At 48.0% G+C, this 25977-nt stretch overlaps 1 long non-coding RNA gene across 1 annotated transcript; it reads left to right on the top strand.

The window, feature by feature from the left end:
* The first annotated feature begins 6217 nt into the window (after positions 1–6217).
* LOC125940144 (uncharacterized) lies at positions 6218–21843 on the top strand. Its single transcript, XR_007463376.1, has 4 exons — positions 6218–6354; positions 17270–17349; positions 18415–18489; positions 21534–21843. It is a non-coding gene; the product is annotated as an uncharacterized LOC125940144 (long non-coding RNA).
* The last annotated feature ends 4134 nt before the right edge of the window (positions 21844–25977 follow it).

Below are 25977 nucleotides of genomic sequence, written 5' to 3'. Positions count from 1 at the left end.
TCTTGTGCTATCTAGGAGACGTCGGCCGAGCGTCTCAACGCACTCGATTGCCCGCGAGGAGTTCATAACTCAGTGGACCGCTCAGTGGCGCTCAAATAAGGCTTTCGCATTCCCAACTTATAAGAAGTTCTTATGTGCACTCGTATTTCTTCAGTTCGCTATTAGTTCCATGTGTTTTCGCCCTTCATTGATGTCATTATGATGTACCAACTGGCCTAGCAACAGTTTATCCTAGGACACCTAAAGACAGTGTTCTGTTCTTCTCTGACACCTGTTCTTCGCTGACAAATGTCAATGGTTTTCCATTGGGGTCGCATTATGCAAATTACATGTGACAACGTTGATCGAAATGCAACGTTTGCGCGCGTGCACTTCGGCCTGCTTTCCTTTCCCTCTCTCGGCGTTCGAATTGCGCTGCACATGATGTCTGCCGACACAATCGAGCAGCTTCTTTATTTCTGCCCCGCTTTCTCCAAAGAGACGTCATTCGCGTCATGCGCGTCATTCCGACGCCTGGGACTCCCAGCGGTCTAGGCGTCGCAGCTGCTGTTGCAAAAAATAGCGCCTCTCCCTCTTCACAATGACTTCGCGATCCGCAAGTTGGTTATTTCGCGTTGGTGACGCGATGACTTCGCGTCGACTTCGCAAGTTGGTGACTTCGCAATGACTTCGCGATCTGCAAGTTGGTGAGTCAACGGGAAAAAAACGAAAAAAAAAACGAAAAAAAAAAACGAGGTAAAAACGGAGGTTAAGGGGATCTGACGCCGGCGGCGAAATATATGTAAAGCGCTGTTTTTCGTCTAGGGGGTAATTAAATGCTACGCAACTAAATTAGATGCGCATGGATGTCACACACAGTGATAATTTGGACGCGTACTCACGATATAGCAGCGGAAATTGATGTCTGAATTGTCTCAAAAAGCTGGCTTTCATGGGCGAAAAGCCCTATTGATCATATTTAACCACGATTAGCATTTAGACACATCGCACTTTTCTAAACGCCAATGAGCATTTCACTCATTTCAAAGCGCTAGCTGCCACAAGTAAAGAAGAATGGTGAAGGTCAGAAGTGCGTTACGCTGCTGAGCTCGAGGTCGCGAGTTCGATCCCAGCCACGGCGGCCGCATTGTGATAGATGCGAAATGCAATAGGGCTCGAGTGCTTAGATTTAGATGTAGGTTCGGTGATGTACATAGTGCCTGTTTAAATCAAGCAGGCTAGATGACTGTTTATCACCAACCCGTTTTAAAGGAAATCACAATAAATCATCATCATCATAATTAGCATCGTACTGTGCCATTTGCCACGCGATTTGATATGTGCGCAGCATAGTGTCGACGCGCGCAAACTTTGCATTGCAGTTTTCCTTTTCCAATTTCTGAATACCAATTTCGAATATGCACGACTAAGAGAACAGCTATAAGGAGAACAACGCAAACGAAAATAACTTGAGAAACAAATGTCAGAGTTAGAGGCACGCCTCAATAGCACAATACAACAGCTGGAAACGCCACGTGAGTCTGAAGAAATATCGAAAACGAAGGCGGCAGCAGATATAATCTTGGTCCATGCGCAGTCTTCGACAACCCAAATCTCACATAACGTGCATACATCATCATCATCATCATCATCATCATCATCATCATCATCATCATCATCATCATCATCCTATATTTATGTCCGCTGCAGGACGAAGGCCTCTCCCTGTGATCTCCAGTTACCCCTATCTTGCGCTAGCTCATTCCAACTTGTACCAGCAAAATTCCTAACTTCATCACCCCCAATGAGTTTTCTGCCGTCCTCGACTGCGCTTCCCTTCTCTTGTATCCATTCTGTACCTCTAATGGTCCACCGGTTATCCATCCTACGTGTTACATGGCCGGCCCAGCTCCATTTTCCCTTTTAATGTCAACTATAGTATTGGCTATCCCCGTTTGCTCTCTGATCCACACCGCTCTCTTCCTGTCTCTTCTTGTCCGCTCTGAGACGCGCCGACAACGGCAGCGCAAATCCAAACAATGATCACGGAAAACCTGAAAATAATCATGCATGAAATGACGACGTTATTTAATCAAAAACTAACAGAATTTCAGCAACTATGCACAAACGACTTCGAGAAACACAAGGTATTCGGGGTGGAACAGCTTAAGGCAGTCTCGAAGGTTGTTCCCACTAAAAAACACGCAGTTGCTATAGGAGCTGGTTCGGCAAAAACTAAAATAAGCCACTGCTGTTGCGTCGCGAATCGGCAGAGTGCATTCTTTGGTTATTTCCATCGAGGCAGCCCCCTTTCATCAACGTCGCCCTGACGGCGACAGTGCTCGACACCGACGGTGACTGGCAAACAAGCGCCCCAAATCGGCAGCGCGCATCCTTTGGGTGCTTCCCCCGATGTCACCCCCTTCATGAGCGGCCGCCTACCTGGCGACCCGGCCCGACACCGGCTGCAACGCGATGAGAAAGACACTTAGTAGCGACCACAACTGCCACCCTTCGTGGAATTACTACCGTGGGAACGGTGACGATCTCGGTTTCCCAGATGACCCAAATGTGAGGGCGAGGGTGCAACATTAGAGGCGGAGTTCTGTGAACAATACGACCCCTCTGATTGGCCGCACCAAGGTCATAAGATTCACTAGTCGGGTCAACTAGGGAAGACGACTGTTTTATGCAGCGGACACCTTGGGCGCAGTGGTATGTCCTGACGTGTTCTGATAAGTGCTCAGACATGTAGTGAGCTGAGACACTCAAAGGGCTCTCCCATGGAGTGGGCTTTCATCTTTAGAGCCACTGTAAAAGTGTAGAATAAAACATTTTTCCCTCGATCTTACTCCCGGACGTACTGATCCCTTTGGCTGAAGGATCACCGGCCCAAACGTTACCCCGAGTCCCAACACTGCGTAACAGAATCCGCCGGGTCGGACACGGAATCGTCACGGGCTTAATATAAGAGTGGGCAGCATGGCTAATCGCGCTAAGAAATCACAACCAATACAAAATTCAGAAGAATTGGAGGTGTGGCAATGTAACTGCCGCTCCTTCTCCAGAAAAGCGGCAGCGCTCAACCAGTTTATCAAAAACTCTGAAATCGCTCCGGACGTGATATGTCTGCAGGGGGTCGTTGCCAAGCCGGCCAAACTGCAGGGATACTACACTCTGAGTGGTCCTCAAAATTCGAAGCTCGCCACGCTGGTGAGCAAGTTGATGAACGCTCAATTATTAAAACTTCAGCAAATTGAGGGAGATACAAATTTTATAGTTATCAGTGTGATGCCAAAGAAACGAAGTAAGGCGCACACAATAATCACAAATCAGTACAGTCCTCCTTAAAGCAAAGGAGACGACCTACCCCACATTCTCTCAGCAACAAAATATTTAACGGGCACCAGAGATAAGGTGGTGATAGCGGGTGACTTTAATGCACCCCACATACTACGGGGATACGCGAAAACATCACCCAAGGGGTTCCTATACTCGAGCGCACCGCAACGACCTTGGGCTTACAGGCAATCAATCAAATCGGCAAACCGACGCGCCCGGGTAACAGCGTCAGCAGAGACACGGCGCCCGTCCATGCATTTACAATTAACGTCAGAGACGCACAATGGGTTTCCTTCGACGAAAACCTGGGAAGCGATCACGACATAATCCGAATAGCGCTCTCCACGCCCAACATACAAAGAACAAGAGGAACCACCAAGTTAACCGGCTGGCCCCGTAATAGAGAACTCAAGTGGGCGCTGGACGAGTCGAATACCGCCCGACCAACATGCGGGAATGGATTCAATTCCTTCAGCGAGTACACGGGGACGCCACCAAAGCCATTGAGCACACAGCGGAGGCGCCGGTGGTGATAGACTCGCACCTGGTCAGCCTATGGGAAGAGAAGCGGAAACGGGCCAAGAGGTAGAAAACACAACGTCTAAACAAACACCTGAGAAGACGCATCGCTCTCTTGGCAGAGCAAGCCCATGGCCACGCCAACAAGCTAGCTAAAAACGAGTGGGCGACGTTCTGTGGAACCCTTTCAGGAACTCTGGGAACGACCAGCAATTGGCGAATACTACGGAGCATGCTAGACACGATGAGCACACGTAATGAGAATAACAAGAAGCTCCAAATTATAGCAGACAACTTCGAGGGTGCAGACCAAGGTCTAGTCGATGCTCTTCAGAAGAAGTACATAGGACCCTCACCCGCAACAGGATCGTCCTACGCGACGAGACAATACGCGAGGGAGGCCAACCCTAAATTAGACGAAGAAATAACGCACGCGGAAGTGTATGAGACGGCACAATCCGCAGCAGTTAAAAAACGGCACCTGGCCCAGACTCGATCATAAATTCAGTGATTAGAAACATGGACTCGGTAGCCCTAGCGAAAATACCAAAGATTTTTAATAGCGAGTGCTGGGCCAAGGGAGACTAGCCCCAAGAGTGGGAATCAGCTAAAATAATCATGATCCCCAAACCAAAAATGAATCCATCGATCGATACACTCCGGCCGGTATCGCTCACGTCCCGCCTGAGTAAGCTCTATGAAAGGGTGATCCATAGCAGATTTCAGCGATACCTGGAAGAGTGGAGCTGATTCCCGGACTCCATGATAGGATTGCATACGTGTTTATCTTGTCAGGACGCATTCCTCCTACTTAGAGACAAAATACTAACTGATATACCGCACGGCGACAAGAGACTAGTCCTAGCACTAGACCTCAAATGAGCCTTCCACAAAGTCTCTCACGCCACAATATTGGAGCAACTCGAATATACAATTACTTAAGAGCGTTTCTTTCCAACCGCCAGGTGAGCATACAGTATTGGCCAAATAACACCGGATATATTTAAAATGCCTAACAAAGGAGCACCTCAAGGAGCGATAATATCTCCTCTGCTCTTCAACAAGACGATGTGTTGCCTCGCGCGCGATCTGGGTCGGATACCCGTCCTAGGTTACACGCTGTGGATGAGCAGAGGTTCGCTAGGGGATAAGGAATATATGCGCCAAAGCGCAGTATTATCGGTGGAGAAATTTTCCAGATGGAGCGGGCTGAACTGCGCGCCCGAAAAATCTGAGGTCATCCGGATACACGCAAAAGGCTACAAATCCAGAGGGTCGACTAACATCGTGGTTGAGGGCCAATAAGTCCATGAGGTACCCACGATACGAGTCCTGGGTTTGTTGCTTCAGAGCGACGGGAGAGCAGTACAGACACTCAAAACCCTCAAATCCACAACACACAAAATAGCCCAAATGATACGTCGCGTGACGTATCGAAAGGCGGTAATGCGAGAAGACGATACCCTAAGGCTAGTACAGGACTTAGTGGTCAGTCGAATCACGAATGGCTTACCGTACCAAATCCTGAACAGAGAGGAGGATAGGCAGGCCAACACAATAATCCGAGCCGCTTTCAAGGCTGCTCTGGGCCTGCCTAAATGTACCTCCACGGAGCGCATGTTAGCTTAGGGAGTGCACAATACTTTCGACGACGAAATGAGGCAGGCCACTCTGATGCGACGGAGGGAACGCCTCAGCTTTACAAAAACTGGTAGGGCAATATTATCTAGACTCAATATCCCAGCATACCCCACGTATCTCACTGAACTCCCTCCTTCGGTGAGAACCAAAATTACAGTATCTCCACTTCACAAGAACATGCATCCTGAGTACAACAAAGAAAGTTGGAAAGCACGCGCACAACACGTTCAATCCATGTACTCTAATAACCACAGGTACAACACGTACAATACTGACGCAGCTGTGTATGCAGAAGCGACCGGGCAGCGCTACCAAAGGAGGTACGTCCTGGCAGTCGGGAACGTGATCTGCCAGCAACAATAACCACATCGGACACGTCCACGCCAACTGTCATAACTGTTTGAGACACACGTGTTGTCCACGTTAACTACCGCTTTAGATGCACTGCTTAACGGCTTTGTTCTTTACGGGATACCCAATTAAACAACAATCGCTACCCAAGTGTCCCCACTGAAATATACATACGTGGTCAAGCGCACTGCTCCTGTTTTAAAGCAAATGGCTTTCTTGAAACATTCGGCTATTCAATTACAATAACAATCGCTGTGGATGGTTTCTGTACAATTTTTTTTAAAGTTGTGCTCATGTATTAGAACATTTATTGAATGCTCAGACACGACATCAAAGAAATTCGGACCGGCAACACCAATATGTACCTTTTCTTTTGCAGGCGTTAAACACTACTGAAAAAACCTGGATATACGCTCGTACTTATTTAGGAGAATCAGATTTATATTGCAGCTATTATTATAAAGATTTACTGGAGAAAGTAGTCGACTATTATATTTACTTTTTCTTCTATGGGAATCGTTGGTAAGCTTGCTACTGCGGCATATTTCTTGTCTTGACCTGCACTGCACAGATAAAATCTGTTCTTTGCCACTTTTTATATTCAGGATGTCAATCTCCATAAAGAAATTTCTGGGCACAGTCATCGAAAGATTTTGAACGTCATGAAAAAAAAAACTATTAAAACGTTCAAAGAACTAAGTTGGTTTGTATTGCTTTCCGGAAACAACCAGTAGAGTAGAACTTCTTGCTGGGCGAGTTCGTTGAGATCTGAGGAATACATGGATGCGCTAACGGAAAAACAAAAACATAGAAAGAAAAAAGTACCATCCAAGGAGCATCGTAACCTTTTCCCATGAAAATGACCTTCAACTTCTTCAGTATGACGACGGAGGTCGCTTTCTGGTTTTCTCAGGAGTTGTGTTTTATGACAACTCAAAAGAAGCGGTAGCAAAGAACTTTGTCCAAGCTAAAGAAAAGGCAACAAAGGTCAAGAAACAAGCAATAACACTTTGCAAAGAACTTAATCTTTCGAAGTTAGTCAAGCAATAAGTGATTGAAAAGTTGTTTCATTAAGAGTGGTTTTTACAGGAAAATCGCACAAGGAAAGAATTCCGTTCCGTGCCATGATGATGATGATGTGTGGTGTTTTATGGCGCAAGGGCCAGTTATGGCCAAAGAGCGCCATGTCAGTGTTTGTGAGTGTGCAGTGGAGCGGTGAATTCTGAGAAGTAGATGAAACGTGGCTGTAAAGGGGCCTAAAATTATCGCTGTAAAGTGCGTAAAATATAAATGTACTAAGATCATGGCAATGACTAATGAGGTGTACTATGAAATGAAGGATGCATTGAGAAAGAACAATACTATATTTAAAATATTTAAGATGCAGTAATTGGCAGGAAGCACTACTGCCTAAACAGAGCCCTTGAACCACAAGGGCCTGGAGGCATGTGCTATAAAAAACTATCACAGCGGCATTCTCTAGAGAGAGGATGCGCTACGAACTGATTGGGCTAATAACATGTAGCACAACATCGTTCAAAAAGCCGAGGATTGCTTTGGCGTTAAAAAGTGGTTCTTCACCAATAAACATCATGAGATGAAGAGGGATATGATAGCGGTATGCTACAGGAAAATATTTTCTTCTCTCCGTTTCGGCTTCTGACACTCCAGCAGGACGTGGAGGACGGTCAGCCTCTCACCACATCTACCACAGGTTGGTGGTTCATTACCAGTGAGCAAAAAATTGTGGGTGCCGTACGTGTGTCCTATTCTGAGACGACAGAATAGGACATCAATTCATCGTGTTTTCGTTGATGATGATGTGTGGTGTTTTATGGCGCAAGGGCCAGTTATGGCCAAAGAGCGCCATGCCAGTGTTTGTGAGTGTGCAGTGGAGCGATGAATTCTGAGAAGTAGATGAAGTGTGGCTGTAAAGGGGCCTAAAAATAATCGCTGTAAAATGCGTAAAATATACATGCACTAAAATCATGGCAATGACTAATGAGGTGTACTATGAAATGAAGAATGCACTGACAAAGAATGACACGATATTTAAAATATTTAAGATGTAGTAGTTGGAAAGAAGCACTACTGCCTAAACAGAGCCCTTGAATCACAAGGGCCTGGAGGCATGTGCTTATACAAAACTACCATCACAGCGGCATCCTCTGGAGAGAGGATGCGCTATGAATTTGTTGGGCTTACAACATGCAGTACCACGTCATTTAAGAAAGCGAGGACTGCTTTAGTGCTAAACAGTGGTTCCTCACCAAGAAACATACTGGGATGCAGAGGGACATGATAGCGGTAAGCTAAAGGGAAATGTTTTTTTCTATCTGCTTCGGCATCCCGACACTCCAGGAGAACGTGGAGGACGGTTAGCCTCTTACCACATCTACCACAGGTTGGTGGTTCATCCCCGGTTAACAAAAAACTATGGGTGCCAAATGTATGACCTATTCTGAGATGACAGAATAGGACATCAGTTCGTCGTGTTTTCGTAGCTGAGGGCCAGAAACCTAACTGTGGTTTATTCATGTGAAGTTTATTATTTGTTTCAGCGTCCCACAAGCGTTGCCAGTGGCTTCATAGCTTCTTTCGCAAGAAAGGCTTCAAGTCTGTTGCAGGAACAGCTACTGTATGATTACTAGTGCGCAATGCAGCTGATGTGGCCATTTGGTCAGCTCGCACATTACCCTCAATGCCTCTATGGCCCGGCACCCAGCATATAATGACATGCTGGTAGGATATATACGCTCTGCATAGAGTGGAATAGAGCTCAATGAGTACAGGATTTTCGTGTTTGCAGAGTGACATCAGGGCTTTCACAACGCTTAGAGAGTCTGTAAATATAACTGTTTTTTGAAGTTTTGTTTTCGTTATATGCTTCACAGTTGACAATAGTGCATAGGCCTCAGCCGTAAAGATACTTGTTTCCGGGTGGAGTACACCGGATTCCGAGAAAGATGGGCCCACGGCTGCATAATAAACCCCGGCATGTGACCTAGAAGCGTCTGTGTAAAACTCTGTACACGAGTACTTGGATTGAAGCTCTAGGAAATGCATTTTAATGTGCGCCTCTGGAGCGTCTTTCGTGACCTCTACGAACGATGTGTCGCACTCTATGATCTGCCACTGCCACGGCGGTAACAATTTAGCAGGAGCCATAGGACGATGTTCAAGCACTGGAACACCCATTTTCTCACAAAGATTCCTTACACGTAAAGAGAACGGTTTCCTCGCTGCAGGTCGGTTATGGAAGAGTGCAGCAGCGGTGATATCGTTTATGGTGGAATAAGAAGGATGGTCATTGTTTGCTTGTACTGTCATAAAATATACGAAACTGCTATATGAACGCTGCAGATGGAGTGACCACTGGTTCGACTCTACATAGAGACTCTGGATCGGGCTTGTTCGGAAAGCACCGGTCACGAGGCGGATACCCAAATGGTGAATGGGGTCTAGTATTTTTAATGCACTTGGCGTTGCGGAGTTATAAACTATAGCTCCATAATCAAGGCGCGAGCGGATAAGACTGTTGTACAAGTTTAGGAGGCATTTTCGATCACTACCCCATGTTGCGCGCGACAAAATTTTTAAAAGGTTCATCGTCTTCAGACACCTTGCCTTCAAATATTTAAGATGGGGGATAAAGGTAAGCTTTGAGTCTAGACTTATTCCCAGGAATTTATGTTCACTGCTCACGGATAGTTCCTCATGATTAATCGTGAGATTTGGCACTGGTGTCATGCCTCTTTTGTTTGAGAAAAGTATGCACGTACATTTCTTTGCATTTATTTTAAACCCATTTACATCAGCCCATTTAGACAGTTTGTTTAATCCAAGCTGTACCTGTCGTTCGCAGATAGCAATGTTGCATGATTGAAACCTATCTGTACATCATCGACATACACAGAATAAAACATGCTGCGTGGAATAACTGTATACAGGGAGTTCATTTTATTGCGATAGCAATTATATGGACACTCAAAAGCAGATTTCTGCCGTCGGCGTCGGCGTCGCCGTCGCCGTCGCCGTCGCCGTCGCCGTCGCCGTGAGGTTCCGTATGACGTCATTTGGAGAAGAAATCGTCGCCGCGCGCCGAACGCTGTATGTGCGAGTTGAAAGGGCGCGAGGGGCGCGTCTTTCACGGGGAGTGAACGCACGGCGGAGAACAAACGCGCGTTCCGCGCCGTGCTCGCTTAAGGGCTGCAGAAGTAGGCGTCTCTTTTCTCCTTTACAATCACCATATATGTAGAGCAAACGCACCTTCTTCCGACGCGCGAGAAGCCGTGGGGGAGGGGGAGGGAAGGGAGGCGACGTTTAGCTGCGGCACCAAGTGCCTGTTTATATCACAGGCTCCGGCAACAGTCACCAACGCCGCACGCATTTTGAGCGAACGCGGGCAAAACGCCGAATGGCGTCGATGCTGCTGCATGTCCAAGTTTATACAGCTGATAAAGCTAATATCATTACTCCGTATAGCTCTCTACAAGTTTGCTATCGCAATTGATGCTTCGCCTTTCAGGTGAAACTGCGACCACTTTTTTTACAATAAAGAGTGTGCAACTAAGCACACCCCCTTGTGGCACGCCAGCCTCCTGGGTGAATGTTCTAGATAAAACATTGGCCACTCTTACGCGAAACGTCCGGTTAGACAAGTAGCTTTCGACTGTGTTTAACATATTTCCACGGACCCCCATCGCGGAAATATCTCGCAGAATCCCGAAGCGCCATGTCGTGTCGTACGCTTTCTCTAGATCTAGAAAGACCGAAAGTAAAAACTGTTTATGTATAAACGCATCTCTGATGTTTGCCTCGATGCGAACAAGGGGGTCTATTGTTGATCTACCTTGTCGGAAGCCACACTGGAAGGGGTCTAGTATTTTGTCATTTTCTAGGAAACAGATTAGGCGCCGGTTTATCATTTTTTCATACAACTTGCACAGGCAGCTTGTTAGCGCTATTGGCCTGTAGCTGCTAGCTAAAGACGGGTCCTTGCCTTGTTTAAGAATCGGGATGACTATGGCTTCTTTCCACAAGGGAGGAATATATCCAGCCGCCCACATGGCATTAAAGAGAGAGAGGAGTGTTGTCAGTGTTTCGGGGTGTAAGTACCTAATCATTTCGTACATGATACGGTCGCCACCTGGCGCTGAGTTGTTGCAACAAGCGAGAGATGCTTTAAGTTCGGCTAAGCTGAATGGTCGGTTGTAAGCCTCATTTGATGAACCTTTGCGATTAAGGGGCTGCCGCTCTTCGCGTTCTTTGAACTTCAGGAAAGATTGTGTATAGTGCGATTCACTCGATACATATTCGAAGTGTTTGCCTAGACTATCCGCCTGGTCTTCCAGGCTATCACCTTGGCTATTTACTAAGTGTAGGGGATGTGACTCCCGACCTATTAATTGATTTACCCTATTCCAGACTTTCGTTTCATCTGTATACGAGTTTATGCTGGAGATGTACTTTTCCGAGCTCTCTTTTTTAGCACGTCTGCGCGTTCTCCTGCCCTGCATGCGATTTTGCTTGTTTAAAATTAATCAAGTTTTCGGCTGTTGGGGAGTTCCGAAACAATCCCCAGGCCTTGTTTTGCTTTTTACGTGCTTTTTGGCATTCCTCGTTCCACCAAGGCAGGCGACGCTTATTAGCTAGTCCATTAGTTTGTTGTATGCATCTTTCTGCAGCGTCAGTGATAAAACCTGTTATATACGCCACAGCATCGTCTATGTTAAGAGAGGCAATGTCATCCCGGCCTAAATATGTTATTTCTTTAAAAAGTTGCCAGTTAGCAGAGTTAACCTTCCATCGGGGAACATGAGGCGAGCAACCATCTTGTTTTGTTAAGCTTAGTATAATTGGAAAGTGGTCGCTCCCAAAGGGGTTCTTCAGAACGTGCCACTGCAGGTGCGGAATTAGTGTACTCGACACGATACTCAAATCTATGGAGGAGTATGAATTATGCGCCACGCTGTAGTACGTTGGCTCTTTCTTATTAAGTAAACATGCTGACGAGGAAAAAAGGAAGTTTTCAATTAGGCGACCTCTTCCATCACAACGCGAGTCTCCCCACAAGGTGTTATGTGCATTGAAATCTCCGAGAACTATGTATGGCTCCGGAAGTTCATTTATGTAGTTTTGAAATTCAGTTTTATGTAGCCGATAATTGGGAGGGATGTATATAGAGATGATAGTGATCAGCTTGTCAAAAAACACCCCTCGGACAGCAACTGCCTCTAGGGGCGTACAAAGTTTTAATTCCCGGCAGGCAATACCTCTATCGACTACAATAGCCACACCACTGGAAGACACGACTGTGTCATCGCGGTCTTTTCGAAAAATGGCGTATTGCCGGAGAAAGTTTGATTGTGTAGGTTTAAGGTGCGTCTCTTGAACACACAGCACCTTAGGATTAAACCTGTGTAGGATTTCTTTGACGTCATCGAGGTTGTGTAGGAGTCCTCTGACGTTCCATTGTATTATTTGTGTATTCATGTTGGAAGTGTTTTTTTTTGTGCTGTGTGTTTAAAAAAGAGACTAATTTAACTTACAGAGCCCTTGTCGGGCCCTGTGATGCGGGCTTTTTCTTTTTTGGAGCGATCGCGAGATTCTCGCGGCTCCTTTGGCGCTTGCGGCGCTGTCTGGCAGGTTGTTGTGTCCATCGCCTCTTGCGAGGCGCTGGACACGCGCTCTTGCGAGCGGTTGTTTTGACGGGAAGGCCTCGTTTCGAGGGACGAGGCCCTTGAGGCCACCAGCCCGGAGGTCGATGGCCCCTTCTTGTGAGTTGGCGGAGCAGCGCGAGCTGCAGCCGCCGGGAGGGGGGGGGGGGGGCGGATGGCGTCACTGCCGGCTCACTGTGTGTGGGCCGGACAGCCGCCGGAAGCCGTTGCGACGCTGCCCCCTGACGCGCCACTTCGGCAAAAGTTTTCTTTCGCAGGTAGGATACCCGCCTGCGTGCCTCCTTGAACGTTAGATTTTCCTTTACTTTAATTGTTGCAATTTCTTTTTCTTTTTTCCAGGATGGGCACGACCGCGAGTATGCGGCGGGCTCCCCATCACAGTTCACACAATGGAGAGAGTTTTCGCATGATTCAGAGAGATGCTCAGTGGCACTGCATTTCGCACAAGTCTAACGGCCTCGGCAGTTCTGCGAACTGTGGCCGAATCTTTGGCATTTGAAGCATCGAAGAGGGTTTGGCACGTATGGCCTGACACGTAATTTAATGTATCCGGCTTCAATGGTCTCGGGTAGAACACTAGAACCAAAAGTAAGGATTATATGTTTTCTCTTTAGCTCCTTGCCATCGCGCCTCATCTTGATTCGTTTTACAGTCAAAACATTTTGCTCTTTGAATCCTTCCAAAAGTTCATCTTCGGTGAGCTCCAACAGGTCGTCATCAGAAATAACACCGCGGGTGGTGTTCATTGTGCGGTGCGGGGTCACAGTCACAGGAAAGTCTCCAAACGACACTAGATTCTGTAGTTTATCATGCTGTTTCTTATCGCGGAGTTCCAGGAGGAGGTCACCGCTGGCCATCCTCGTCGCCTTGTAACCTGGTCCGATAGTCTCTGTCAGAGTCTTTGCAACGATAAAGGGTGAGATCACTCTCACGGTCTTTTCAGTTTTCTCACTGTGTACCACGTGGTAGCGTGGAAAGTTTTCAACTTGTCGGCCAAACAATTTAAAAACTTCTTCGGTGCGCCCCCTCTTTTGGGGGCGATCAGAAAGCGCGGGAAAAGAATTAGCCATAAAATATTCATGTTTCGGCAGAAACGCCAGCCACCCACCATGGAGTCCTACTAGGGAACGCTGCAGTGCCTGTAAACATAGGCCCTGCAGACGCCAGCTGTACGTCACCACTATAACCGAATATGAAATAACCTAGGCAGGCTACTCACACAGGGTTAACCCTCGCTGCCAAGAAGATCGGAAGGAATATAGAAGAGAGGAGAAGACAGGAAAGATTAAAAGTAAGAGAGAAAGACGAAGGTTGGAGAGGAGGATAGGAAAAGGCAACTACCGATTTCTCCCGGATGGGTCAGTCCGGGAGTGCCGTCTACGTGAAGCCGAGGCCAAAGGGGTGTGTTGCCTCCGCCGAGGGGCCATAAAGGTCCAAGCACTCAGCATCGGCTCAACCCCCAGGATCCCCTTTTCCCCGGACACGGCTAAGCCACGCACGGTTAAACGTGGGAGGTTCCAACCCTCGTGTGCTCGGGTCCGTGGTGTCGCAACACACCAAACGCCTGCTGACGCAGACGCCCCTGCGGGGCCGTTCCGTGCCATCGTGAGCGAGAAGGGTACTTGGCAGCAGTTAGTTAGGCAGTTTCTTTTAAATCATTTTAAATCATTGGAAGTGGATGATCCTTTCACGACTAAAAGCTCTACAGATGTAATGCAATTCCTGAAAGGAAACGCCTCTATTGCGTACGTTTTTTTTTTGTAGACGTAGTTGATTTGTTTTACTCGATGCCTCAACAGTAAATGTGTGCCTTCGTTAGGGGTTGCCTTTACGGTAACGGCGCAGTAGCTTTTTAAAATCTAGTGGGCATGTCTATAGACAATTTTATGCTTTTGTTGGAATTTTATTTAAAGTCTACTTTTCTTTCTTTTAAGGATGACTTGTATGTTCAACGGCAAGGAATATGCATTGGTTCCTGCGTCACCCCTGTGTTCTGTGACATATACTTGGCGTCAATTGACCACGACCTGCACTGTTCCTTTGACGATAGGTTCTACCTTAAGGCTTTTAGATACGTTGGTGATATTTTTATTTGTTTTAGAAGTAACCATAATTTTACCGTTGACCAATGCATTAACGAGGTCTTAGGCGATGTTAGGCTATATGGGGGAAAGGCATGCCATTTACGCACAAAATCTCTTCCCATGGTAATCTTCAGTTTTATTGCGATAGCAATAAAACTTCAGGACACTTCAACCGGATTTCTGCCGTCGCCGTCGCCGTGAGGTTCCCTATAAATAAGATCGTCGCCGCGCGCCGTATGCCCGAGCGGAAGCGTGCGGGGACGCGCGCTATCACGGAGAGCGAACGCACTCAATCTCCCACGCGCAAGCAAGGAAGCCGGAAGCCAGCGCCGGAGGGAGCGGGGGGGGGGGGCACTTCTACTCTGCCAACAACCGCGCTCGTCGCTCGCTCGCACCGTCGCTTATCTCCCCACGGCTCTGACCTTTATGCGCCGTGCATTTGCCGCTCAGTTTCCGTTGAAGCGATAGACCGCACGTACCTTCGCCGCTGCGGCGTATATAGGCGCTTGCTGCCAGCGTTTTGACAGTCGTTGTCTGCAGTCATTCAGTGTGATCTATCCACGTTTGTTTGTGCGCGCTCACACCACGCTTGTTCATTGAGTTAGTAATAGTCGGGCCACATTTTCCAACGCACGCTACACATGCAATGCTGCCCGGATCGGCAGTGCAGAGCTACAGGTGTGTCCCTTCGCACGCGTTGCCCACGGGAAGCGCTTCTCATCAACACCACCGTTTCACACGCGCCTTCTCGTGGTCATCGAGTCTCTCTTCATGTCGGTCTACTTACGCCGCAGCACACCTGCTTACTTAATAAGCTCATGTTTACTACAATTCATATTGCTACCAAAGCCGCTCACCTTACTTCGTATGACATTGCTGTGTTGCTATCGCATTCATTGCTTCGCCCTTAGGGTGAAACTGTGACATTTTTTTATATCTGATTTCAGTTCTTAACAGAAACCACGTCTGTTGGCAGTATAGCTCACGTGCACAGAAGGAATTTCTGCCGTATGATTCGGCACATTCAAAGTCAGGTAAAAGAGCAATAGCCACTCTTTGCCTTGAGTCTGCTCTCATGAAGTCGTGCCCTCACGTGATGCAGGCTAGCTCTGACAACCAATTGGTGAGGCTACAGACAGCCGGCTATCGGTCGTAGGGGTGGTCTCAAAAACATTGCTCCAGAAGGTGAAGGGCAAAAAGCGTATGCCTAGCCCTAACCAAAAAGGATGGAAGCCCAGAGTGGTGCCATATGTCCCCAAACTTTCCAACAATTTGAAGAAAGTCGCAAATAGGTTTGATTTACCGGTTGTTTTCTCGGCGCCACGCAAGTTGCCTGGACTGTGTCCGCGCATTAGCCGCGTTGACAGAAAGTCAGGATGCCAGAAAAACCACCCCAGACCTTACGTGAAATGTGCGACTGGCGGTATATATGAGATACCGCTGAAATGTGGGAAGTCCTACATGGGCCAAACGGGGAGATGTGTCAATGACCGGGCATGGGAGCATGAATTGTCCATCGTGAACAAAGGTAATGCACACTTACCTGCCCATTGCATGGTTTGCTTGCCCGCTAGATGTGAGCCACTACTGCGTGACATTAGGATAATTGGCAGGAGTGGTGATACGTTAGCAAGAGAACTTTTGGGAACTTATCACGCAAAAAAGAGTGAGGCACGAGTTGTATTAATGATACGTCTGTTTTTTCTGTTTTACAACGAGATGCAGCTGTTAAAAACGTCACTGTAATTGCTTTAGACGACACTGGCACACGCATGCGCATTTGCTGAATACCTCTTTCTCTGCTGTAAGAATAAAACTGTTGAGGTGCTGCGCCCGACCTATCGTTTCCTACTTTTCTTTCTAAGTCTTTGTTTTCCTGTTAGCGCAACCATGTATTACTCAAACAACCAGTAGTTGCCACCTTGCTAACTCTCGCAGTTTGACGACAGAAAGAATTTGACGCCAGAAAGACAAGCGCATTGAAAGTTTTTAAAGATCTTTTTTCTAGCAGATACAAAATATATAGACAGTCACTCTGAGCCGCTGAAAACCTGAAATCATATCTGTGAGTGGTTCATGCATGACAGCTTGTTGTTACGGTAATGAATTAATTAAATGATCATCGTCCAACCAATTGAAGACATATCTCGTTTTCTACAGGGCAGTATACCCCCTACAGTGAAAGTATTGCCAGAGGCTCTCGAGTACCATAACGCATAATGTGTGCTTGCTAAGAAAAGTATGCTTTGGGGCTAGTTGGTGCATAGCTGTCCATAGTCGTGGCGCAAATGGTAAGCGTAAGAAAGAAGAGACGGCGTTCCTTCTGTCGGTCTTCTCTAGTGTCCAGCCACCTTTTATGTCACTGACATCGACAGTGTGCATGCTTGTGTGTTTGTGTGCGCTTGACATCGTTCTTCTTTTTTGACGAACATTGCTCTGCGTATCATAGCGTCGCTCATGCAGCTACTATTGCTTGCTCGCTTTTTCCTACAAACTATGCGCTGGTCCCACAGATTGCACGCTTTGTTGGCTTGCGGTTCAGGAAAGGACATTGAAAATGACAATTGAAAGGACATTGAAAATGAAAGTCACCTCCGGTGACTACAGGTGAAGAAAAACACGTCTTTATCATGAACCCTAGCTAGCCAGTACTCATTCCTACTACGATTGCAGGTGCAAGATATTGCAATATGCCGAGCTTTGTGGTGGGTGCTCGCAGGGACTTCCTTGTATGGATATACGCGAGAATGTAGGTAAGAATACACGCACTGATGAATCTTTCTTCAAGCGTGAAAGTGTCTGCGGTAACGTATCGAGTAACAGATTACCTTAAACAATGTACTGAGATATCAAGTCGCAGCTTTTGGTTTAGGCAAAGGAAATACGAAGAAACATATAGGTCAGGCCATAAAGCCAAACTTCTTTATTAAAGCGAAAGCGTGCTGGTCCTGATGATACGGAGGGGGGTGTGTAATGAAAACTGAGCCGATTCCTATGACGGAGGTTTAGCAGATGTGCTGAAGTGGTAGTGAAGGAGTGGGATGTGAAATGTGACGAGGGGTAAGAGAGGGGGCCGAATGAAATTTAAGTACTGGTTAAACAGCTCAACGGCCTTCCCGCAGTTTTCAATGGAACTAAGTATGTATTTGACAATCATTATCGATAGATATGTGTCGTCGCGCGCACGTGGACACACCTGATTGCGCGTCCAGCCCTCGTCCCGCAAGCTCATCGCATCACGTGATTTCCCACACAACTTCATAGCCCTTAGCACGTCCCATGATTTTTTTTTTACATGGCCCCCACACATTTCTCCTTGCAGTTCTCGGGGCAAACGCGAACTTGAAGTGCCTTCCTGGTGGCAGGTATCATTTAATGGGGACTTCGGGAACTGCTGGAAATAAAAGGTGCGATAGAGCTTAGCCTGTTTATACGCGAGCCCACCGCCTGCGTTCGCTTGTCATGATTTGGTCGTCACCTAATTCTTCATTATCTCGGACTATCTGCGCCAGCGACGCTGACCGAACACGCTTGCAGAAACTACGCGAAGACAGTTTACGCATTACCCTTGGGTAAGCATGGCGATCAACTCATGCTCCTTTCAAGTAGAGTAATGTTAACACGTGAAGACTGGTTAATACTGTACGTAGATGCTACAACAATCTTGGTTAACCAACGGTTGCTTGTTGCTCAGTACTACCGTCAATGAAACTTGTACGCACAGTTATAAAAGTAGACATGCTATTTTGTGCTTTCGCATGAGCTCGGTAAACTGGAATAGCAGTTCTGTAAACTGTATGTGACGCATTGCTTTCCAGGAGACACGGCTGTGAGAAAGTATCTGATGTATTGGAATTCCACTGAAAACTGTGGCATTTATACCTTATATTTAGGTAAGTGCAAAGCTACGTCACTAACGACTGTATAGTGACATGGGGACTCTATGCTTGTTGCGTTATGCTTACATGGCACGCATTTCCACTGCGAAGCCCACGCAAAGTCACACGTTAGGTTATAATGGTAATCGTTATATCCTTATAAAGGTTTTTATGTCACATCAGTGGATTATTTGCTGGTCATAATGAAATGACTGATATTGTCATGAGAATTTATGATGAGAATTTAGGCACTTCAATTTCTTTGTCGTGTACCGATTGGTTCTCGCCACCTAAATGAGGTCTAAAATATATTGCTTCATCTATTTTCAACTGAAGAAAGGAAAGTAGACTGTGCGATTTTTAAGAATTACGCCCTGTTTGAGCGAAGCTGTTTCTTTTGAGCAGTTGCATAAAGAAGTTCGGTTACCTGCAACTGAACCTCGCACTTGAAAAAACGCTGCCCGCATACGACTTGTCTGCTTCAAACCTTGCCCGCATATATTTCGAGCACGTGCTAAAGCAATTTTTCACAAAGGCTTTAGTTGACCGACACACGCTTAACTCACGTGTTGATTGATAATGAGTTCTCCCTGTTTCCTCTTTGTTATTGCGATAGCAATTATATGGACACTTCAACCGGATTTCTGCCGTCGGCGTCGTCGTCGCCGTCGCCGTGAGGTTCCGTATAGATAAAATCTTCGCCGCGCGCCGTATGCCCGAGCGGAAGCGTGGGGGGACGCGCGCTACCACGGAGAGCGAACGCACTCAATCTCCCACGCGCAAGCAAGGAAGCGGGAAGCCAGCGCCCAGCGCCGGAGGGAGCGGGGGGGGGGGGGGGGGGCACTCCTACTCTGCCAACAACCGCGCTCGTCGCTCGCCCGCACCGTCTCTTATCTCCACACGGCTCTGACCTTTATGCGCCGCGTCCATTCGCCGCTCAGTTTCCGTTGAAGCGATAGACCGCACGTACCTTCGCCCGCTGCGGCGTATGCTTGCTGCCAGCGTTTTGACAGTCGTTGTCTGCAGTCATTCACTGTGATCTATTCGTGTTTGTTTGTGCGTGCTCACACCACGCTTGTTCATTCAATTAGTAATAGTCGGGCCACATTTTCCAACGCACGCTACACATGCAATGCTGCCCGGATCGGCAGTGCAGCGCTACAGGTGTGTCCCTTCGCACGCGCTGCCCACGGGAAGCGCTTCTCATCAACACCACCGTTTCACACGCGCCTTCTCGTGGTCATCGAGGATCTCTTCATGTCGGTCTACTTACGCCGCAGCACACCTGCTTGCTTAATCAGCTCATGTTTACTACAATTCATATCGCTACCAAAGCCGCTCACCTTACTTCGTATGACATTGCTGTGTTGCTATCGCATTCCTTGCTTCGCCCTTAGGGCGAAACTGTGACATTTTTTGATCTGGTTGTCATTTTGAGTACTCCCAGGGGCTTAATCTTGCGCAGGTCTTAAAACACGCTTATATAGCGCCAGCATAAGTTTTTATTGCAGAGGCCGTAATTAATCTATGCACTTTGATCTGCTTGCGAATACGAATATAACGTCCCTCTTACTATAAGAAAATATAAACACACTGCCTAGCTTAGCTCACAAAAATCAGTACTGCTAACCTAAGAAAAGGTGAGCGAAGTATGTTGTGTGATTGTGTAAGGGACAACGTGTGTAAGTGAAATATGAATCGCGCTCAGGTAAAAAGAACTTGAATATGTAAGCAACACATGTAGAGCAGCATTATTGCAATATTTTTAACAGCGAAGCTGTTTAAGCCGGTGGTTGCGCCGTTAGGTGTACGCCGAAAACCCTCGCCGAGCGATTGCGTCACATGCGTCGTCTAGCAACGCCTCGCACCAGCTACGCCGAGCCTCGCAACAGCTGCGGGAGCGGAGCCATGACGTCATCGCACGCGCCGCATCGCTTCGCCTTAGCAGGCCTAGCCATAGCGTCACCACGCCGTGCGGATTGGTCGCCGCCGTGACGTCAGGGTCCCGCAGGGTATATATAGCTCCGCGTCGCCGCCGCTTTGACATCGCTGTGGAGGGGAAGTGGGCGACCAAAGAAGATCGTCACTTCCGACGTAGAGGAAGCGCGGTGCGAAAGACAGCGCGCCGCTACTCGTGAGCGGATGAGATGACTTCGGGCCGATCCAGATTATCGCACCGGCGAAGCGGCGACTAAACGACAGCGAATGGCAGAAGATCCAGAGTTTCGAGCCCACGATGGGGAGCAAACCCGTTTAAACAACCAGAATTAAGCGTCGCCAAAACGATCCGGACCAGCGAGTCCTGGATAATTTCCAGCGGCAAGTGCGGAGAGTCACGGGAGGTGCCGACGGACGGTTTGCCCACGCGTTTCTGAACAGAATTAGTTTGGACACAGTTGCCAAACGGGCGATAGGCTGTGGTTCGACACGAACTTGTCTACGCTTAGCTCCGTGTGCGACTGTGAAAAGCGAGAGACTGCGGTGCGGATCGTACGAGAAGCGTTTCCCCACGAAGCTAGATGAGGCCGCCAGTTTTGCTGTTTGCCCAGTCTTCGCGCCACTAGAGCGAAATTGTCCAAATTTTTGTTTTGTTGCGCAATCGCGCGATCATAATGTTTCCGTACTTTTCACGCATGCATCTTGATTTTGTATATGAGCCAGGATTTTTTCCAATCAAACATTTGCTGAAAGTGAGAGCGTGTCCGGTTTCTATACTTCCTTTTGTCTTCGTCCCAGCAGTTCTATACGGCCATACACTGAGCGTTCACAATCTGGCGCAGCGTTCTATTCTGATGACGTGCGCTACATTTAACCATTCAGCTTCAACTTTTAGCCTTCATAAACTTATGACTACATGCCTACCATAAAGCGCTACCAATGGTCTCCAATCTCTTTCCAGGGAATAATCGTAGCAAGTAGTATATCATCTTGTGAATTTCCTTCAGTCAAAGAAACTTGCCTACATAATAGCATCTATCAACTTTTTCCTCCGATCGCACTTTCGTGACAAAATTCCAATGCGTGCTGACTCGTTTACAAAGTTTTTTTTTGTTTTTCAGAAAACAGACGAGAGTGTGAATTGCACATAAGAGATGACGCGCTGCCAAAGACACGCAATCAAAGGCAGTCTGCTGTGCCTTGTGCAAGACAGTTCTTCGACTATTGCCCAAAAGATAACTATACTGAAATAGTTTACTACCTCAACAGTTGTAAAGCAAAAATAGGCGAGTGGCCTACGCAGTGCACAAGCTGAGCAGACAGGTGCAATTGCTTTATCACGATCACATACAGAATCCAACGTAAATAATTGACCATACTTATCGGACGAGAAAAATTGACATCCAACTTCTAAGCCGAAATAAATGTGCCAAGGTGTAATTTTTTCTGCATATGTAACGTAAAATATTGGACGAAATAAAATACCACCAGCACCAATTAAAATATTTGCATGTGTTTTGTGGCCATGTTTTTGCGCATAAGACAAAGAATTCTGGATACCATCAACCAATGCACATTGCAATAAACGAGCGCAGTTCTCACGCCAATGCGCATTTTCTGACCTCCGCTCGTCCTGCCGAATAATCTAAATACAGGCGATGAACCAGGAATTTAAGAAAAGAAATGAATTTTTCGACCCTAGCCGCACACTGAAGATGAGCGGTACCGTCTTTTGCAGTTTATAAAGCCACCGTTTGGCAAAGGAATGACAGCGATAGGTAATTACTTGACAGCTAGATGAATCAAGGGGCTTAGATTCATTGGCCTTAGAGATTGCAGTAAACATTGGCTTACAACTTAAAATAACACGCATGGTAGCTTGCGTGCCCTAGAAAACGTGGACACGTCTCACTCGATGACCGCGACCCCTCGCTGTCACAATGCTGGAATGATGAAGAGCGCAGGCAGAGGGTAGCGAACGCTCCATGCTGCCTCTGGCTTCGACGCGTCTCCGAAACTTGATTGTACCCAACCTACAACAATAGGTGCGCGGGAAAACATCGCACATAAAGCCACCAGCCATACTGTCTTGCGCAACCTTTGTACCAGTCGCATATTGCCGCCAAAGTAGAGCACATGGCCGTATATGCGCTCAGCCGCGCGCACAACCAGCGCAAAAGTTTGTGGCCCACGATGTAACGGAATTTCGCAGGCCGTAACATACTTGTCAGGTAAGGCTTCTTCACAACCTCTGGATAGCGGGTCTCGATCGGGCCACTTGCTACACCGGCAGTCGTGTTTCAGGGTATTAGCATCGATTGTATAGACCCAAGTGAGGCCCCGAGCGTCCACCATTGTTCATAGTGTATTGGTGACTTGAACACGGAATGGGCCGAAGTCGTGTGTTTTTTAAAGATGCGAAGAGCTAAGGCTACTTACCACTAAGTGTACCATAGTTACTGAAGTACTAACTTTACTGCAAAGAAGTTGACTCAAGAGCTTCTCACAAAGCAAGGCATGTGCCCATGGTTCTTCACGCCAGATCAACCATGGAATAATGGGACAGTGTAGCGCTGGAATAGGTCATTTCACTGCATGTCCTTCCAATATTGTCAGCGAACACGTGCAGGAGTGGAAAAAATACGCTCCTTTTTCACTGAGGTCCCACAGGGAAATTCTTACTGCGAATACTGCTGCGTCCCCATTCGAGGAGACGCGTCTGTCAGGACGCGGTGGTCGGACGCATGCTACGTAGGATCCGTCGGAAATCGGTGAGTGTCGTGGAAATTCGCCCTACACCCACCCGAAACTAGCCCCAGCGTCTCCGTGAAGTCGCCAGGAACCTCTGGATACCATATTTGTCCCGGAATGCCTTTTTTAGGCAATGTACGACTGGTTGAAGCGCACGCCACGCACGAGCCCGGCTAAGCCTAACGCCGAGGCTCCCCGGCCATGGCGGTGGCCGCGAAGGCAGGATATATGACTCCAGCACGATGCATTGGGTGGAAGTCGGGGCCGCGGAAGCACGGCAAGACCCTATACCTGGAGAAGAAGAATATCTTCAGATCATGGTTCGATAAATACAAGAGAAGCTCGCCAAGATGAACATGCCAACGGGCTCTGCGGCACCCGCCCAGCAACATGCTCGCAAAACAGGATCGGCTCCCGCAGCTGGCGGTGCCTCCGACTCCCCAAGGCGAGGAGGGCAGCTGGCGCAGTGGAAGCCGACACAAACACCTCGGATCCGGCCGGATGAGTTGCTGATTGTGCTCAAGCCAAGAATTAACATGGATGTCCAAGCTGCGTTCGGCTCAGGCGGGGTCGGCACCGCAGTGCAAGGCCTGCAAGTACCGCGAACGCCGGTGTCTCCGTGTGGCCGGTATGGGATCAAAATATCGTTGTCGTGGGAGTGAAGACAGAAACCCTGGCCTCGAAGCTCATGGCGGACGTCACGCTGACAATCGGGGACTGCCAATACCGTTTCACGGACATTTAAAATCGACTGGAGGAAGCTGGAAAGGCGTCGTGAGCGTTGCAGACAACGAAACCTCGGAATCCCTTCGGCACATGCTCAAATGGATCGACGGCGAAATCCTGTACGTGCTGAAACTAGGAACATTTAACGTCGCAGTGGTGGCTTTCAAGGGACGTTGCGTTCCAAGATTCGTTCACTACTCTTCCGAAAACGTCCCAGTGCGTTACTACAAGAAAACGGTTCCGGCATGCTACCGATGTGGCACACTGTGCCACAGAGGGGATGCGTGCCCCAACTTGGACGTTCAGCGGTGTATTCACTGTGGTGCGACGGTGAACATCACCCCGGAAGGCCCAACGGAGCACAACTGCCAACCCAAGTGCCTCATTTTCGGCGGAAACCACTTCACTTGCTCTGCAGAGTGTGTGGGAAAATTTCGGAAGGCATGAAAGCCCACTCCACCCCAGCTGAAACACGGACAACCGAGGCAACCCAAGCAAGGGGGACCTCCATCTCCCGCGACTGGCGTAAAGAAGCCAGAGGATCCTAAGCAAAGCAAGACTGGATAGCCCAAACCGAGCAATGTACAGGCCGGGCCGAGGTCAAAGCCGCCCACCTTTCCGGCTGAGGATTTCCCCCCGCTGGTGAGCCCGCAGCAAAGATGAGCAGTTGGGCAGGGGCCGCCTCTCAATCTCCCGCTACCACCTCCCCCTTCCCCTCCAAAATCGAAATAAGCAAACAGCTACAAATCATGCAAAACCAGATTGCCACTCTAGAAAGTGAAAACCAGGCGCTGAAAGCGACGCAGGCTCCACCACGAACTGCCGGCGGTCATAGCGTTACAAGAAACGGGACTGCAGTCAAAACTGTCCGGATAAAATTCATTTCAGGGGGGTGTGTCCACCTGTATTCTCGTACATAAGGACAGACTGCTCGTCAGATAGACCTCGATCTCCCGGAGGGGCATGAATACACAATTGTCAACATCTACATTTGTCAAGCAGCTGTTGCGGCTGATCGACGTGCACCTAATCGCTACGCATTCTTTGTGCAGTTTTCCGTCGCAAGTTTCCGTCGCAGCATTCACGCGGCCTGTTTCCTCTGGGTCAGCGTGGTCTTAGACAGGAGTGCGCCGGCGCAGTCTGCTCTTCGATTCAACGTTTATCTCCTTAATCGTTGGATTCATCGACGAGATCCGCCATCGGTGCTCATCGTGCTGCCACGGAATCTGGCGATACCGAGCAGTGCCTGGTGCCGCCCCTTCGGGCATACATAAGGACGTCGCAAGTGCCTCGTCTTCATTTGGCAAGCAGCTGTTGCGGCTGATCGACGTGCACCTAATCGCTACGCATTCTTTGTGCAGGTTTGTGGTTGCTTTCTTGTGGTTGCCTTTTTTTTATTTTATTCTTAGCCGTGACTGCTGCTCTGCCAAGTTCTTGCATTGTATACTGCACTATGCCTACTAATTCCGAGCTTGCTAAACGACTTGATGCGCTCGAAGGTTTGTTCAACGGTAGGCTTGAATGTGTGGTAGCGGACCTTGTTTCTAAGTGTACTAACAAGCTACATGAACTCGGATTTGTTCAATGCGCAACGCTAGAGGAAAGTGTTCAGCACTTAAGTGATGTTTTTGAGGACATGAGGGCAAAACAGGACGAATTGGTGGCTGCGAACCGCTCACTCTCCGCAAAAAATGAGGCGTTGGAAAAAAAAGTTGCTGATCTGGAACAGTATTCTCGACTGAATAATGTTGAGATCAAGGGTGTTCCGGTCACGCAAAATGAAGATTGCTTTTCAATCGTGAAAACCATTGGCAATGCCATCGGCTTCCCTGTTTCTCCCTCTGACTTGGACGTTGTCCATCGTGTGGCCACGAAGTCCAAAGAAAAGAACATCATCGCTCGCTTTTGTTGTCGCGAAAAGAAGGGCGAGTTTGTTCGTAGGGCTCGCAAAGCCCGTCTACGTACTGGCCAAATTGGCTTTTCTGGTTCCACTGATGCTGCAGTGTTTGTCAATGATCACCTTACTTTTGAGAACAAACGTTTGTTCTCAAGGGCACTAGCTCTTAAGAAAGAGAAGAGCTGGCAGTT

This window comes from Dermacentor silvarum, chromosome 9 (genome assembly GCF_013339745.2).
Source record: "Dermacentor silvarum isolate Dsil-2018 chromosome 9, BIME_Dsil_1.4, whole genome shotgun sequence".
Lineage (NCBI taxonomy): Eukaryota > Metazoa > Arthropoda > Arachnida > Ixodida > Ixodidae > Dermacentor > Dermacentor silvarum.
This window is presented reverse-complemented; position numbering and strand designations above follow the sequence as displayed.